Source organism: Prunus dulcis, chromosome 1 (genome assembly GCF_902201215.1).
Source record: "Prunus dulcis chromosome 1, ALMONDv2, whole genome shotgun sequence".
Classification (NCBI taxonomy): Eukaryota; Viridiplantae; Streptophyta; class Magnoliopsida; order Rosales; family Rosaceae; genus Prunus; species Prunus dulcis.
In genome coordinates, this window is record NC_047650.1 from 31516855 (window position 1) to 31531288 (window position 14434).

A 14434-nucleotide genomic window follows, 5' to 3' on the forward strand; every position below is an offset into this window, starting at 1 on the left:
ATGCTTTTAAACCCTAACCCTATTTATTGCAGGTCATGGTCAGACTCAGATGTTTAATTTGCTATTTCAAATGGGATGAATTAAAAACTCATAATTAATATATAATACAAACGCGTTTTATTATTAGATAACAAGTAATTAAACTGAGATTAAGAGAGGAACCCACTAGCAGATGCAGATTGGCACATTGCATTACTGACAGCAGCCACATGGGGTTGCAATTGATCCGCACTCGTAAAGATTCCTAGACAAAATAATGTCCCATAGCCATCGACTGTGGGGATGGGAATTGGGAAACAAGTAGAGTCAAGGTGACAAATACAAAACATTTATTATCTTTCAGCTTCCTATTTTGATTTGATGTTTAAATATAGATAGACGACTTTTTTCTTTCCCTTTAAACAATTTGAGTTAGGCTATTTCATATTTGACTTCAATAATACTTGAGATAGGGACAAAAAGTTCATCTCCAGAAGTTGCATCATAAAAAATAAAAACTAAACACGGATAATAATATAAGCGGAATGTAACATTTTGTGACTGTGTTACAATTACACACGGGAAAAAAAAAAATTACAGAACTTGAATTATACTTCAAAGAATTGAGTTCATGTTGATAATTGATCTATTTCAAAACAGATTTAGATGGTCTTAACTTAATTGCCACGAGCATTAATTATGAGGACAAAAATGGTGTTACAGTTTTGGAAGGGGACACCTTTTGGAATTACGAGTGGTCCATGAATGATGAGTGATGACCCCTTCCTCAACCCCACCCCTTCATCCCTTCCAAAGTATAAAGTACTTAAATGGAAAAGGAGAAGTTTAGATGGTTGGGAGAGGGAGGAGCCACTAGGTTAAGGGGGGGCTTTAAGGGCGTGGTCTCTGCTTCCAATAAATACCAATTTTTTCCTGCAGTCGGCTACTATATTCGTTTATCAATTTGCAGTGACAGGAGTAGCCAGCCTACAGCTAACTTTCTTTCTCGTTTTAATTGTCAAACAAAGTAGCGAAATGCTCACATCTTTATTCTTCTATATGAAGGTATTTATAAAGAATTCAAATTATAAATAAAATAAAAAATAAATTCAAATTATAATAAAATATAAATATAAATTACAATAAGAAATAAATCTCAATTATAATAGAATTAGATAAATGGGTAAGTAACCAAAATCTTAATTAAGTAAGGACTCGCCAACACTCCCTCTCAAGTTGAGGCAAAGATATTTCTCATGCCCAATTTGACAAGCAAGTCATAGAACACCATACTTGACATTGACCAATCGAACAACTGTTCAAAAGGCCTTGTCATAAACCATGAGTGAAACAACTAACAAATCTTAACAAATAGGGCACATAGAAGAACACATAAAAGCAGAACACAGAAACCCCATAAGCACGGTAGTAGATAAGGTAGAACACAAAAACCATTTGAGCACGATATTAGATAAGGCAGAACACATATTCAACAAACTAGGTTCCATAGTGCACATTATCCAACTTTTCAAGGTAGCATAATCTTTTTTCCACTTTCCAAATTATGGGTCTTTGGAATTTGGGGCATCAAAATCATGAGTTAGGTAACCCAATTTTCATTGTAAAGTAGTATAGAGTTCGATCATCGAAGCCCAAATCGCTTAGTGGGATCTATTCAATTTGAATCCAAAGAATAGGTTGGTGGACGATTCAGTATGAACCATCACAATAGAGGTAGGAGAAGCAGTAGATGAAGTAGAACTAGAAGCAAGTGAAGAAATAAAGGCATCAATATTCAGCATGGTGATGGATGGCAGGCTGGCGGCAGCGGTTGGCGGCGGTGACGGTAGGTAAACGGCGGCGGTAGGCTAGGATTATAGGCTAGGTGTATAGTGTATCGAAAATAGGTAGTGTTTAGGGTTAGGGCTTTTTATATTTGTGAAGACCCATATTTTAAATGAATAAAAGAAGATATTTATATTTTGGATAAACTTGGACGATATTATCTTTTTAAGATATTTATATTTTGGATAAACTTGGATGTTCTTATCCTTTTAATATTTAAGTTTATCATATCCCAATAACCATTATAAATAGGAGTATAACCTAATAGTTTCAAAATATGAGAAACTCTTGGAGCTTGGTTTGAGTGATAGTATATGAAGATAGGTAAATAGGTTGTCTTGCCAATTTATTTTAAGGGCTCTCATTATTGAGGTGAGTGGTTTATGTAATGTGTTCTAAAAGTTCTTATTTTATGATAAAATATGAAAACCATGAATTATTGTGGATTTGTTCTATTTACAAATATCTCTCTATTTCAAGTCAACATGCATGTCTAATTTAGTGCAATCTTTCACACACACACACACACACACACACACACACACACTATATATATATATATATATATATGAACATTTATGAAGTATGTATTATTCATGGAACATGAGAACTTCAACGTTGGAGTATCCAAAAGATAGATGTACCACATGGGGACTTAGGGCAGTGAGGCCAATAGGGGTCACGTGGTTGGTTACATGCTATGAAGGATAGCTGAGATATGAATGGATGATGTGATATGATCTGGATTGGTGTATCTTTTCATGACATTTTCTAGAGTGTGTAAAACGGCATTGCTTGACTTGCATATTACATAATTTACTCACTGAACGGTGGTTGCTCATCCTTCCCCTGTTTAATTTTCCAGATGAATTAGTGGGGAAGACAATGACTAAACCGGTTGAGGCTGAATTAGATGAGAGTGATAAAGCTTTATTTATTTCTTGTAAAGTTGTAAGATTTTGGATCTATTTTTATAAGATAAATTTATTTTAAACCCATGTTTCAGCTTTTTTATTTTATTTTACCTTCTTCTTTTTTCACACACCAGGCCCGAGGTTTCCACCGGCCCCCAGGTCCGGGGCCTGACAGAATGGTATCAGAGACTAAGAATTAGATACCCTTGGGAACACTATGGTTTAACATTAGTGTTAGATAAACTTGAATTCATGTAGTGACAAAGATTTTTAGAAGTAGATTGTCTTGGGTAAGATGCTATAAATTTCAAGGACGATATTTCATTTAAGGACGATAGATTGTGAAGACCCATATTTTAAACGAATAAAAGAGGATATTTATCTTTTGGATAAAGTTGGACGATATTATCTTTTAAAGATATTTATCTTTTAGATAAACTTGGAGGCTCTTATCCTTTTAATATTGAAGTTTACCATATCCCTATAACCACTATAAATAGGAGTATAACCTTATAGTTTCAAAATATGAGAAACTCTTGGAGTTTGGTTTGAGTGATAGTATATGAAGATAGGTAGATGGGTTGTCTTGCCAATTTATTTTAAGGGCTCTCATTATTGAGGTGAGTGGTTTATGTAATGTGTTCTAAAAGTTCTTATTTTATGATAAAATATGAAAACCATGAATTATCGTGGATTTGTTCTATTTACAAATATCTCTTTATTTCAAGTCAAGCATGTCTAATTTGGTGCAATTTTTCACACTATATATATATATATTGATTGGAATATTTATGAAGTATGTATTATTCATGGAACATGAAAACTTCAACGTTGGAGTATCTGAGGGATAGATGTACCACATGGGGACATAGGGCAGTGAGGCCAATAGGGGTCATGTGGTTGGTTACATGCTATGAAGGATAACTGAGATATGAAGGGATGATGTGATATGATCTGGATTGGTGTATCTTTTCATGATATTTTCTAGAGTGTAAAACGGCATATTACATAATCTACTCACTGAGCTGTGGTTGCTCATCCCTCACCCTGTTTAATTTTTCAAATGAATTAGTAGGTAAGACAATGACTACACTGGTTGAGGTTGAATTAGATGAGAGTGATAAAGCTCTATTTATTTCTTGTAAAGTTGTAAGATTTTGGATATATTTAGATTGAAATACATCAACATCAATGGCAATGACAAAGGAGAATTCCTCCTAATTTAGCGAAAAATTCTCTTTATTCTCCCTCTCCCGCTAAAGAGAAGGGGTCGTCGGAGTCAAGGCTATATCTTCATGGGAATACATCAAGGTAATGGGGATATGGCAATAAACATATCATTTTCATTCCTAACCCCCCCCTCCCTCTTGAAGAGGAGGGGAGGAGAGCATTTAAATTGCAAGGGGAACACAAGCACATGTCATAAGAAAACTAGGCCTATGATACCATGTCAAACAAAGTATGGCATATATTCATGTATGCTCATTTATGCTCGGATCTTTATTCTTCTCCAATATAAAGGAATTTTTGAAGAAGTACAACCCCAAATAAAATAGGAAATAAATCCAAATTGCAATAGAAAATAAATATATATTACAATAGGAAATAAGTCTCAATTATAATAGGACTAGATAAATAGGTAAGTAACCAAAATCCTAACTAAGTAAGGACTCGCTAAGATTAATTACATGGCTACCATATTTTGCAATTTTCCTTCTTTTATACAAACTCCTCTAATTCACGTTTGCAAATAAGCAAAGTGAGTTTATACTCTGGACAACTAATCTAACTCACGTTTGTAAATAAGCGAAGTGAGTTTACACTTCAGACAACTTATCTAACTCACTTTTATAAATACTATCATGCTGGGTGCATCCTACTTTCACTTTGTGTGAGATTGAAATTGAAATAACCATATTGTATTATGGATTAATTTATGTTTTGGGGCTTACCATCTTACTAATAAATGAGCATACTACCATAAAAAGGAAATTAAGAAATATGATAAATGAGATTAGAATTGGGCACAATTAATTGAATGTATAATACATTAATTGGTCAAAATGTATAATACCACGCCGGTGGAAGCAGAACCCAAACCTGAGTTCTTGGTCAAAATATCTTGTGGCAATATTTACATTGCTTTTTGCAACCTCTGGAACTAGACTAGTACGTACCCAATTATTTTCATCAAATTCGATGACAAAAGTACCCCGCTTATCATGAAGTCAAATTATAAGCTAAGCTAAAGACAAAAACTTAATTATGTTACCCAGTAGCACGTTACAATTTGAGTACAAAATGACTCACGTAAATGATATACCTATTTAAAATGAGTCTAATATCTAATTGTGACTAATCCATTATTGTAAATAAATTAACTTATTGTTTTATAAAAATATATAGAGATATAGATATATAAAAAAAGTGTAAAATGACAAATTAATAGTATATACAATATTTTTATTTGTTTCTTATCACAAATATAATATATTTTCGCAAAGAATCTACTAGTATAGTGGTTTGGAGTAATTGCTTCACAGGCAAGGTCCTCGTTTCGAGTTCTAGTATCTGTGTAGTGTGTGAGAATTTAGTATATTATTGCCCATTACAATAGGAAATTTAGTATATATATATATATATATGATACCAGAAGGGTCTAGAACCAGAGAGATAGAGGGACAGATTACAGAACACATGCAGGTTTATGCATGAAGCAAATTAATGAATATATGAAAATAGATGCAATGAAAATAAACATTAATTAAAATAATCAATTCTCAAAATATCTCAAATATATTGATAACTTGGAGAATGCAAAAGACTTACAAAATTCTAGTTTCACCACTTAGTTCTTTCGGAGTATTGATTCCTGATAGAACTTTGAAACTGAGAAAATTATAGTGTACTAGATTACATTCTGCTCAAAATAGAGGGCGGTGCTCAAAACAGAGGCCGGGGCCTTCTTAAATAGACAAATAAAACAGACTCAAATAACTTTTGGTGAGCTGGCAACTTTGGATGCTTTGTGAAAAGTAACTGTAGAAGCACGCGAAAGCTTTAGCTTTTACTGAGTGCAGCAACCTTTACTTTTGTCGGGGAATCTCAAAAGACCACGGCGTTCAGACTGATGAATGCATGGGTCCGGATACTTTGTCTCAAGGCTCTTGATGCAAGGCGACTTTTACTTTTGCTTTAATCATCCCCTAGATTGAAAGGACCAAAATCATAAGGGTCTTGTTCATCAAGATAATCACTCCGCATTTTTGGGGCTGGAGCTTGTTGACTGGCTGGCTTGGGCTGACTAGTAGATGTCTGTGACGCAGGAGAGGCATCAGAGTCTGCCTCATCATTCATCTGAGAGGCTTGGAGCATTAGTTGGCGAGCAAGATCTTGTAATTTGGACTTAGACCTTCCCTCGATTGGGAGAGAAGAATGTGATGTGGCTGGGGAACTCTTTTTCTCAGGGTGCGGATTCCTGACTGGAGGAAAATCAGCATAAACATAATCTGCAATACGCTCAAGTTTAAATTTATCCCACCATTTGATTGAAAATTGGCGAGATAGGACTCTGGTTTCCCAATTAACCTGATAAGACCATTTAAGGATCAAAGGGACTTTATATTTGGCAACAAAATGAAGCAGATTGGGGAAGAACAACTCAGATTCTTTGAATTTATTTTTATTAGTAAAATAATTGACTAATTCTTGCATGGGGGGAGGAAATAAATCAATGATTGGACCATGTTTTTCCCACCAGTGATTGAACCAGTAAGGAAAAGAGCTCTTGAATTTGCTATCAAAGTTTAAGAACCAGGAGTGACTGAAATCAACTGTTTGGTGAATCAAGATAGAATACCATGCTTTGATATAGTCATAATAACTGTATTGAAGTTCTGATTGGAGAACTTTGAGATCATAAGGGTGACTACTCCATTCATTTTCATTGATAATTTGGTGAATATAAAGAGAATGATAGAGGATGATATGGGGGTTTTCTCTGTCTTTGATTGGCTTAATGGTGATAGAATGGGTCTCATGAAGGATATCTCTATAATATTTGAGGTTCTTGAAAGGTGCTGGGGGAATGAAATGACTATTTGGTGGAAAATAAGACTTAGCAATGGTGATGGGATTAGCAATCGAATTGTAATTGGACTCAATGACAAATAGGTGACAATGACTCTTGACCATGTATGGAGATGTTTTTTGGTAAGAAACAATTGGGGGAGGGGGGGGGTTAGAAACAGCAATATCTTGAAAGGGATCATGACTAGAAATTAAAGCAGACTGGAAACTGGGGCGAACTTGGCAGACTGTGGCTCCTAGGTTGGCAAACCTGTTACTAATTTGGATTGAAGAGCATCCCGGGAAAGGGACGATCTGGGAAGGAGGCTCATATTTGGTTTGACTCATTGATGGCGGGAGGACTCGGAGTGACTGGGGTTGACTAGGTTGGCTTGATTGACCCTTTTGTTTCTCATCTTTTTCTCTTTCTTTTCTTCTTTCTGCCATTCTTTTCCCTGCAGAAATTCTCTGGTAAGGAAATCAGGAATAGAATTCTCGCTGCCTCTCAAATATTCAATTTCAAAATAAAAAATACTCAAAATAGCTTGCCATCGTGCAAATATTTGTTTGGATGCAATGTTTAGAACATCTTTTTCTAATACATGCTTAGCAGATTTACAATCAACTCGGACTAAAAAATTTTGATTTAATAAATCAGATTGAAATTTATTAATGCATAATACAATAGATAATATTTCTTTTTTAATAGTACTATAATTATTTTGTGACTGGGACCAAGTGCAGGAATGAAATCGAATGATTTGCTCAGATTGACCAGATAGGACTCTCTGTTTGAGGATACCTCCATAACCTACATTAGAAGCATCGGTTTCAACAATTTTAAATGAATTAGCATAAGGAATACCAAGACAGGGAAGAGTCTTGATATGAACTTTGATTTGTTTGACAATTTCAGTATGAGCAGATGACCATGGAGGAGGATTATTTTGGAGACGATCAAATATGGGCTTACATTGTTTTCTCATATTTTGATAAAAATCAGAAACATAATTTAAAGATCCTAGAAATCTCTGGAGTTGACTTTTGTCTAGGATTTGGTCAGGATACTTATCAGCAAATTGGATAACTCGATCTATGGGACTAATCTGTGACTGGCAGATATTAAACCCAAGAAATCTCACTTTAGTTTGGAATAACTTAATTTTCTTAGTAGAGACAACTAAACCATTTTGTTTAACAATTTGTAAAAACTTATACAGATGTTTCCAGTGTTGTTCAGTAGACTCAGAGAATATAAGCACATCATCAATATAAACTATGGAAAAATGGCTAAAAGGATTAAAAATCTCATTCATTATATTCTGGAATTCACTAGGAGCATTTTTAAGACCAAAGGGCATAACATTCCACTCATAATGACCGAAAGAAGTAACAAAAGAAGTTTTATATCTATCAGACTCAGAAATTTGAATTTGCCAAAATCCACTTTTCATATCAAATTTAGAAAAGATGACTGATTTTTCTAATCTGTTGATTAAGTCTCTTTTGTTAGGTATTGGATATCGAATCCATTCTAAAACAGTATTAAGTGGTTTGTAATTAATGACTAGTCTTGGGACACCACGTTCTAACTCAGCTTTTTCTGGACATAGAAAGCAGGACAAGACTAGGGTGACTTACTCTTACGGATTATTCCTTTTTTAAGTAAATCAGCAATCTCAAGTTTGCAAAATTCCATTAATTCATGGCTCATTTGAATGGGTCTTGCTTTAGTAGGAATATTTTTCTCACTAAAGGATTTGACATAGGGGAGGCTGACAACATGTTGTTTCCTATGCCAGAACGCAGTGGGTAACTCAGAACAGACTTCTTGTTTTAGTTTTTCTTCAAATTGTTGTATTTGGGATTGAAAAGACGTATGACTTAGTTGTTGCTCAATTCGTTTGGTTTTAACCTCTTCCTGGAGAAATCTTAATTGTTTATCTTTGTTTTGGATGATTTGGACAGTTTTGGTGACTGCATTTTTTTGTAATTCTTTTAAACTATGTAACTTAGGTTTACTCAAAAATTCAAACTTAATTTCTTCTCCTAAACAGGTGGAAATGACACCATCATGTTTAACCTGGAAAGGGTACAGGAGGGAAATGAACGGTAGACCTAATATGACTTCATCAGTTATATTTTTTTATTAAAACAAAGGAAGTTTTAAAACAGATTTTATTTTGACAGACATGGGTTTTAGGGATCTCATAATTCAGCTGGAGGGATTTTCTTGAAGCAGTGTGTAAAGATTCTCTTGACTTTCTGCAATACTTAGTTGGGATTAGGCCTTCTTGGATACAATTAAGATCAGCTCCGGAATCAAAAAGGGCGACTATGTTTAACTCAAAATTTTGAACAAATATAGTGACTCGAGCATACCATTTTCTAAAATTTACATGTTTAATCAGATTAACGGCTTGTTCTTGAATAGAGTTTTCTTCGTTTGAATTAGTGGGACTTTCCGGATTAGACTTAGGAATTTTCTTTTCTAATAGGTTGATCAGGTCTTGTTTTATCTCATAATTTTCAGTTTATAATTTTTGACTCATTTGTCTTAATTCAATGATTTCTTTTTTGACTGATTTGATTTCTAGTTGTAAATCCTGTAAGGTAACTTCTTTCTTTTTCTTAAATTTTTCTAAAGTTGTATTCATATTTATCTTTTGGGTAGACTGTTTTGGTCCTTCTTGGCTAATGACTATTCTTAATTTCTTTAAATGTTCAGATTTTAATTCTGGATTCTCAACTTTACTTATTAGATCGATTAACAATTCTTCTTGTTCTTCCTGTTTGGTGAGGACACTGATTGACTTATTTTTACAACAGTTATCTTGGCAACCAAATTGGATTATGGGGGAATTGGGTTGTGACTCAGAAGAATATATTTCAGAAGACTCAGTACGGCTAACCATGGTTTCATTCTCACTTGACTCAGTGTTATGTAACTCAAGGACTTGGATTAGTTTGTTTTTATCTTCATCCGTGATTTTCAATTGTTTGATTGTGTCTTTAACTTTATAATTATTAGCATAGTGACCATACTTTTGACATTTGTAACATTTTACTTTTCTTTTGTCGGTCTTTTTCTTAAAGTTTGTTTTCTTCTCTCTATTGTGACTCTTTTTCCAATTTTTCCGAGGGGAAAATCTTTTCTTACTATAAAATTCTCTATCTTCATTATTATGTTGGAATGACTGTTTTCTACGTGAATAATGGCGGGTTTTTCTAACTGTTGGCTGAACTTATTTTTTCTAGACGGAGGAATAGACATCAAACCGTATTGTTCGCAGAAATTTCCTAATTCGTATTTAGCAGAATTTCTTTTATATTGGATTTGTTTACCAATTTTCATATCGACACACATCCTCATACCAACTTGATTAATTGTACTAATTATATTTCCATAAGTTAGACTATCCCAATCAATGTGACCTTGTTCATTACTAAGGGTTGATCGGATTTTATGAGCAAATAAATTTGGTAATCCATTAACAAATTTTTCTTTCCAAAAAGGTTTATTACTATATGTTCTTCCCATGACTCTGGAAATGAAAACATCTTTCTACCATCTAAAATCAGATAATTTAGGGCATCTTAGATTACTTAGTTGATCATGTATTCTGGCGGTAGTACTACTAGGTGTTCCAATAAAATGATCGACTATGGTGTATAACAATGTGTTGACGCCATCCTCAATACCTTGACCTATTTGTTCATCAAAAATAGGAAGACCATCTTCATTAAGTTTTAGCGCATGAATTATTCGTTGCTTAGACTCATGAGTTAAGTGATTATCCCACCAAGAACGAAGAGTTCCTGTGAAACCTGTTTCTAACAAGGGAACAATTTCAGACTGTCTGAAACTGTGATTGGTAATGTAACTGTTGGCGACCATAGACATATGTTGAAGTTTATTAAGGATTTCTTGTTCAAAAAGACCATCAATATTCCATTCATACAATTTATCAGAAGAAACAGAAAACTGGCTTTGAGAGTTTCGTTCTTCGAACTGGATATCAGGTGGCGTAGGCTTAGGATACCAATTTTTTGTGAGGCTAGTAGGGTTGACTTTGTTTGTTAATCTTTGGACTTGTGAACTTTGTTTGAGCTCAAGATTTTTGAATGCATTTTCAATTTTTGAAATATTACTAGACTCAATATCTATGCTATCAATTGAATCAGACTCAGAGGAGTGATGAAGTATGAAAGGTGACTCAAAGGATCCTAAGACTTTATGTAAGCCGTGAGGATGCAGCTCAGAGGGGAGGCCCAAAGCGGACAATAGGATCCCAAAGTGCTACTGCGGAGTTGATCTCGGGATGTGACAATTTGGTATCAGAGCCACTCTGCCGTGTGGTGCGAGTGCGCCGACGAGGACGTCGGGCCCTTAAGGAGGGTAGATTGTAAGATCCCACATCAACCAACAGAGAGGGGGTGATGTGCCTTATATGTGCACACCCGCATCCATCTAGCACGAGGCCTTTTGGGAGCTCACTGGCTTCAGAGTCGTAGGAACTCTGAAGTTAAGAGAGTTGGGGGCCAGAGCAATCTCAGGATGGGTGACCCACTAGGAAGTTGCTCGTGAGTTCCCAGAAACAAAACCGTGCGGGCAGAGAGGGAGGCCCAAAGCGGACAATATCGTGCTACGACGGAGTTGATCCCGGGATGTGACACTTTAACACTTGATTCAACTTTCGCTTTATCTTTCCGTTTGGTTGAGGTTAATTCTTCTAACATTTTCTCAATTTTTGCCATTGTAGTTTTTGTTTTAAAAGTTGGACTTGATTGTAAGTCTTTGAAGGTGACTAAAGGTTTCTGGTTATGCGGTTTAACAGAAATTTCTTGTGGAAGTAATTTGTCAATTTTTGTTTCTATCTTGTCTAATTGTTTACCTATGACGACTAAGCTTTGGTTTGTATAATTATTTTGTTCAATTATCATTTTATTTTCTAAGTCTGGGATTTTAAAAGGACTGGCAATAACTTGTGTATTCTGGTGCTGGATTACTATGGATTCAACAGGGGGGTGACTGGCAAGAATTTTGGTGTGATCTATTTTTTCCCAATTTTCTTGAGTTAGGGTTTTTAATTCATTAGTGAGATGACGGCTTTCTACAAAATCAAGATAATAAATTTCGACTTTAGCAGTGCGCATGTATTCTTTCCATTCATTAAATATCTATTATCTTTTGGCTCTATCTGGAATTATCGAGTGATAATTATTTCTTCTTGCTTGGTTTTCAGGAGCATGTAAGTGATGTTCTAATTTTTTCCAATTAATTTCAAACTTCTTATTAAGTGTTTGGAGTTGGTTTTCTACTTTGAAACCGGCTTCGACAAAATCAGATTGAGTGGGTGACTCAGGGGACTCAGATTTATTTTCTTCTGTTGGTTTTCCATAGACAGGATGGGTGACTTGTGCAGTTTTTCTTAGTGATTCTAATTTCAAATCAATTAAAGCTTTCTCTAACTCTAGGTCTCGTTCTAGGGTAAAGGAAGAGGCAGTCTGGCAGGAACATGTCTCTGGGATTGACCAGGTGTTGGCAACTGTTGTAACTGGACTGTTGATTTTTGTGGGGCTTGGTGACCAAAATTGATTTTAACTTTTTCGTCTAAGTATTGTTGTATGTAGTCTAAATCGCTTAGACTACGCTGGATAGGCACTGGAGGGGTCTCAGTGGTTAGGGTCTAATCAGTGGGAAGAGTGACATCTGACCATTTGATAGAGTGAGGAACTCTAACAGTAGCATCAGGCGTATGACTTTGAATTAACAGTGTTTGACTCTTTGGACTCTTGTTTAAGGCTTGGAAGTTCATGTTTGTACCTGTGACTTTATAGTATATTATGTAAACTAATGCTAGGGGTTGGCTTCCTGGCAAAACATCATAACCTTCAGTTTTAATATTTAAAGTGAGAGTTTTTAATATATGTGGATCGCTCAGACTAACTGTAAAATCTGGATAACAATCAAAATGAATTGGGCCATTAGCAAGACTGGACTCAATAATTCCTAATGTACTGTAATTAAAATTATTAAATCTAGCATCACGCAGATAGAGAAGGATAGAAGCTTTTAATCCTAATCTGGTTAAAGGTTTTACGGCAACTTGTACTAAACCAATATAAAGAAAGTTGTTTCCATCAGTTTTATTATATTCTAATACCTGATCAATTACAAAGTTAGAGTATCTCCAATAATAATAGTAAATCAAACTCTTGAAATTGTAGTTTGTTGACCTACGTGCAATTTGAAATTTTTTATTTGCTATTTTAATAATTTGTGCCCTAATAAACTTTTCAATTCAATTAATGCAGTGTTTGTTATTTTAGCATTTTAAATGTAGGTTTCTTTTAAAACATATTAAGAAAGTCTGTATTTATTATATGAAAAGAAAAAATGCATGTTTTTAGCATTTTCAAAGAAAGGATGTGTTCATCCAAAAATAAATAAATGTTGTATATATGAGAGGTGTGAAAAAAGGAGTTTTAGAGATAGCAAGAAAACTCTCCACTTCTCTCCCTCTCAAATCCTAGGAGAGGAGGGAGGAAAGACATCTTTCCTCCCCCTTCCCTATCTTCTCTCCTCCTCTTCCTCACTTTTTTTCTCTTGTCTTCCTTTTGGTTTTTTTGGTTGAACTTGTGGTGATTCTGACCCTTTTAGGGTTTGGTTGTGCTATCTCCTATAGGTTTTTGCTGCCTCGGGTCTCTTCAAATATATCTCACCTTCTATTGCCCCTTTGTTTTGCGGCTTTATTTTTGTGTTGTTTGGGTTCTTTTTGTAGATCTGTGGGTTTTGTGTTTTCTTGTTGTAGGTTTTTGCATGGCTGTGGTTTTCCCCTCAACTTGGGCTTCGACGATGGTATTCCTATTTTTCGTTGTGGTGACGACGACGACTCTACCTTTTGTTATCTCGGTTGTTTTGCAATTTTTTGGGTTGTAATAATTACACCAACTCTTTGTGAGTTGGGCATTCTGTATGTATTTGAGTCTCTACTTGTATTTTTTACTTGTGAAAATTTAAAAGTTGTAGTAGTACATTAGCAGTTTTGGGTGCGGTCCATGTCTAATTTGTTTGGTTTTATGCCTCTATTAATGGAGATATACCTTGTGGTGTATTTCTCTGTATTTAGAATAACCCTACGTGGTTATTGTGCTTTCACATTTGTAGTAACCTTTTTTAGGTAGTTTATGCCCTCGTGGCTAGGGATGGCAACAATCCCCACGGGGGCGGGTCCCCGTCAGGTCCCTGACCCTAATGGGGGGAGATTTCGGGACCAAACGGGTATCGGGTACGGGGATCCCCGAACTTGAAAAATCCCCTACGGATATGGGGAGGGGATGGTATTGGTGTCCCTATCCCCAAACCTGACCCGAAAATATATATGTTTATATTTAAATAAATACATATATAATTATAATATTTATGTTTAACCTTAAGTTAACCTCCCTCTCCTAATTCTTCCTAATCTTCTTTGGAATTTCATATTGATGTGATTTTGAATAGTTGAGTTAAACTTTATAGTTAATTTGGATGTGTTGAATGATAATTTAATATGAAATTTAATGTTAAAATGTATGATAAATATTTTTTATGCAAACAAATTCGGGTATGGGGAATAGTCCCC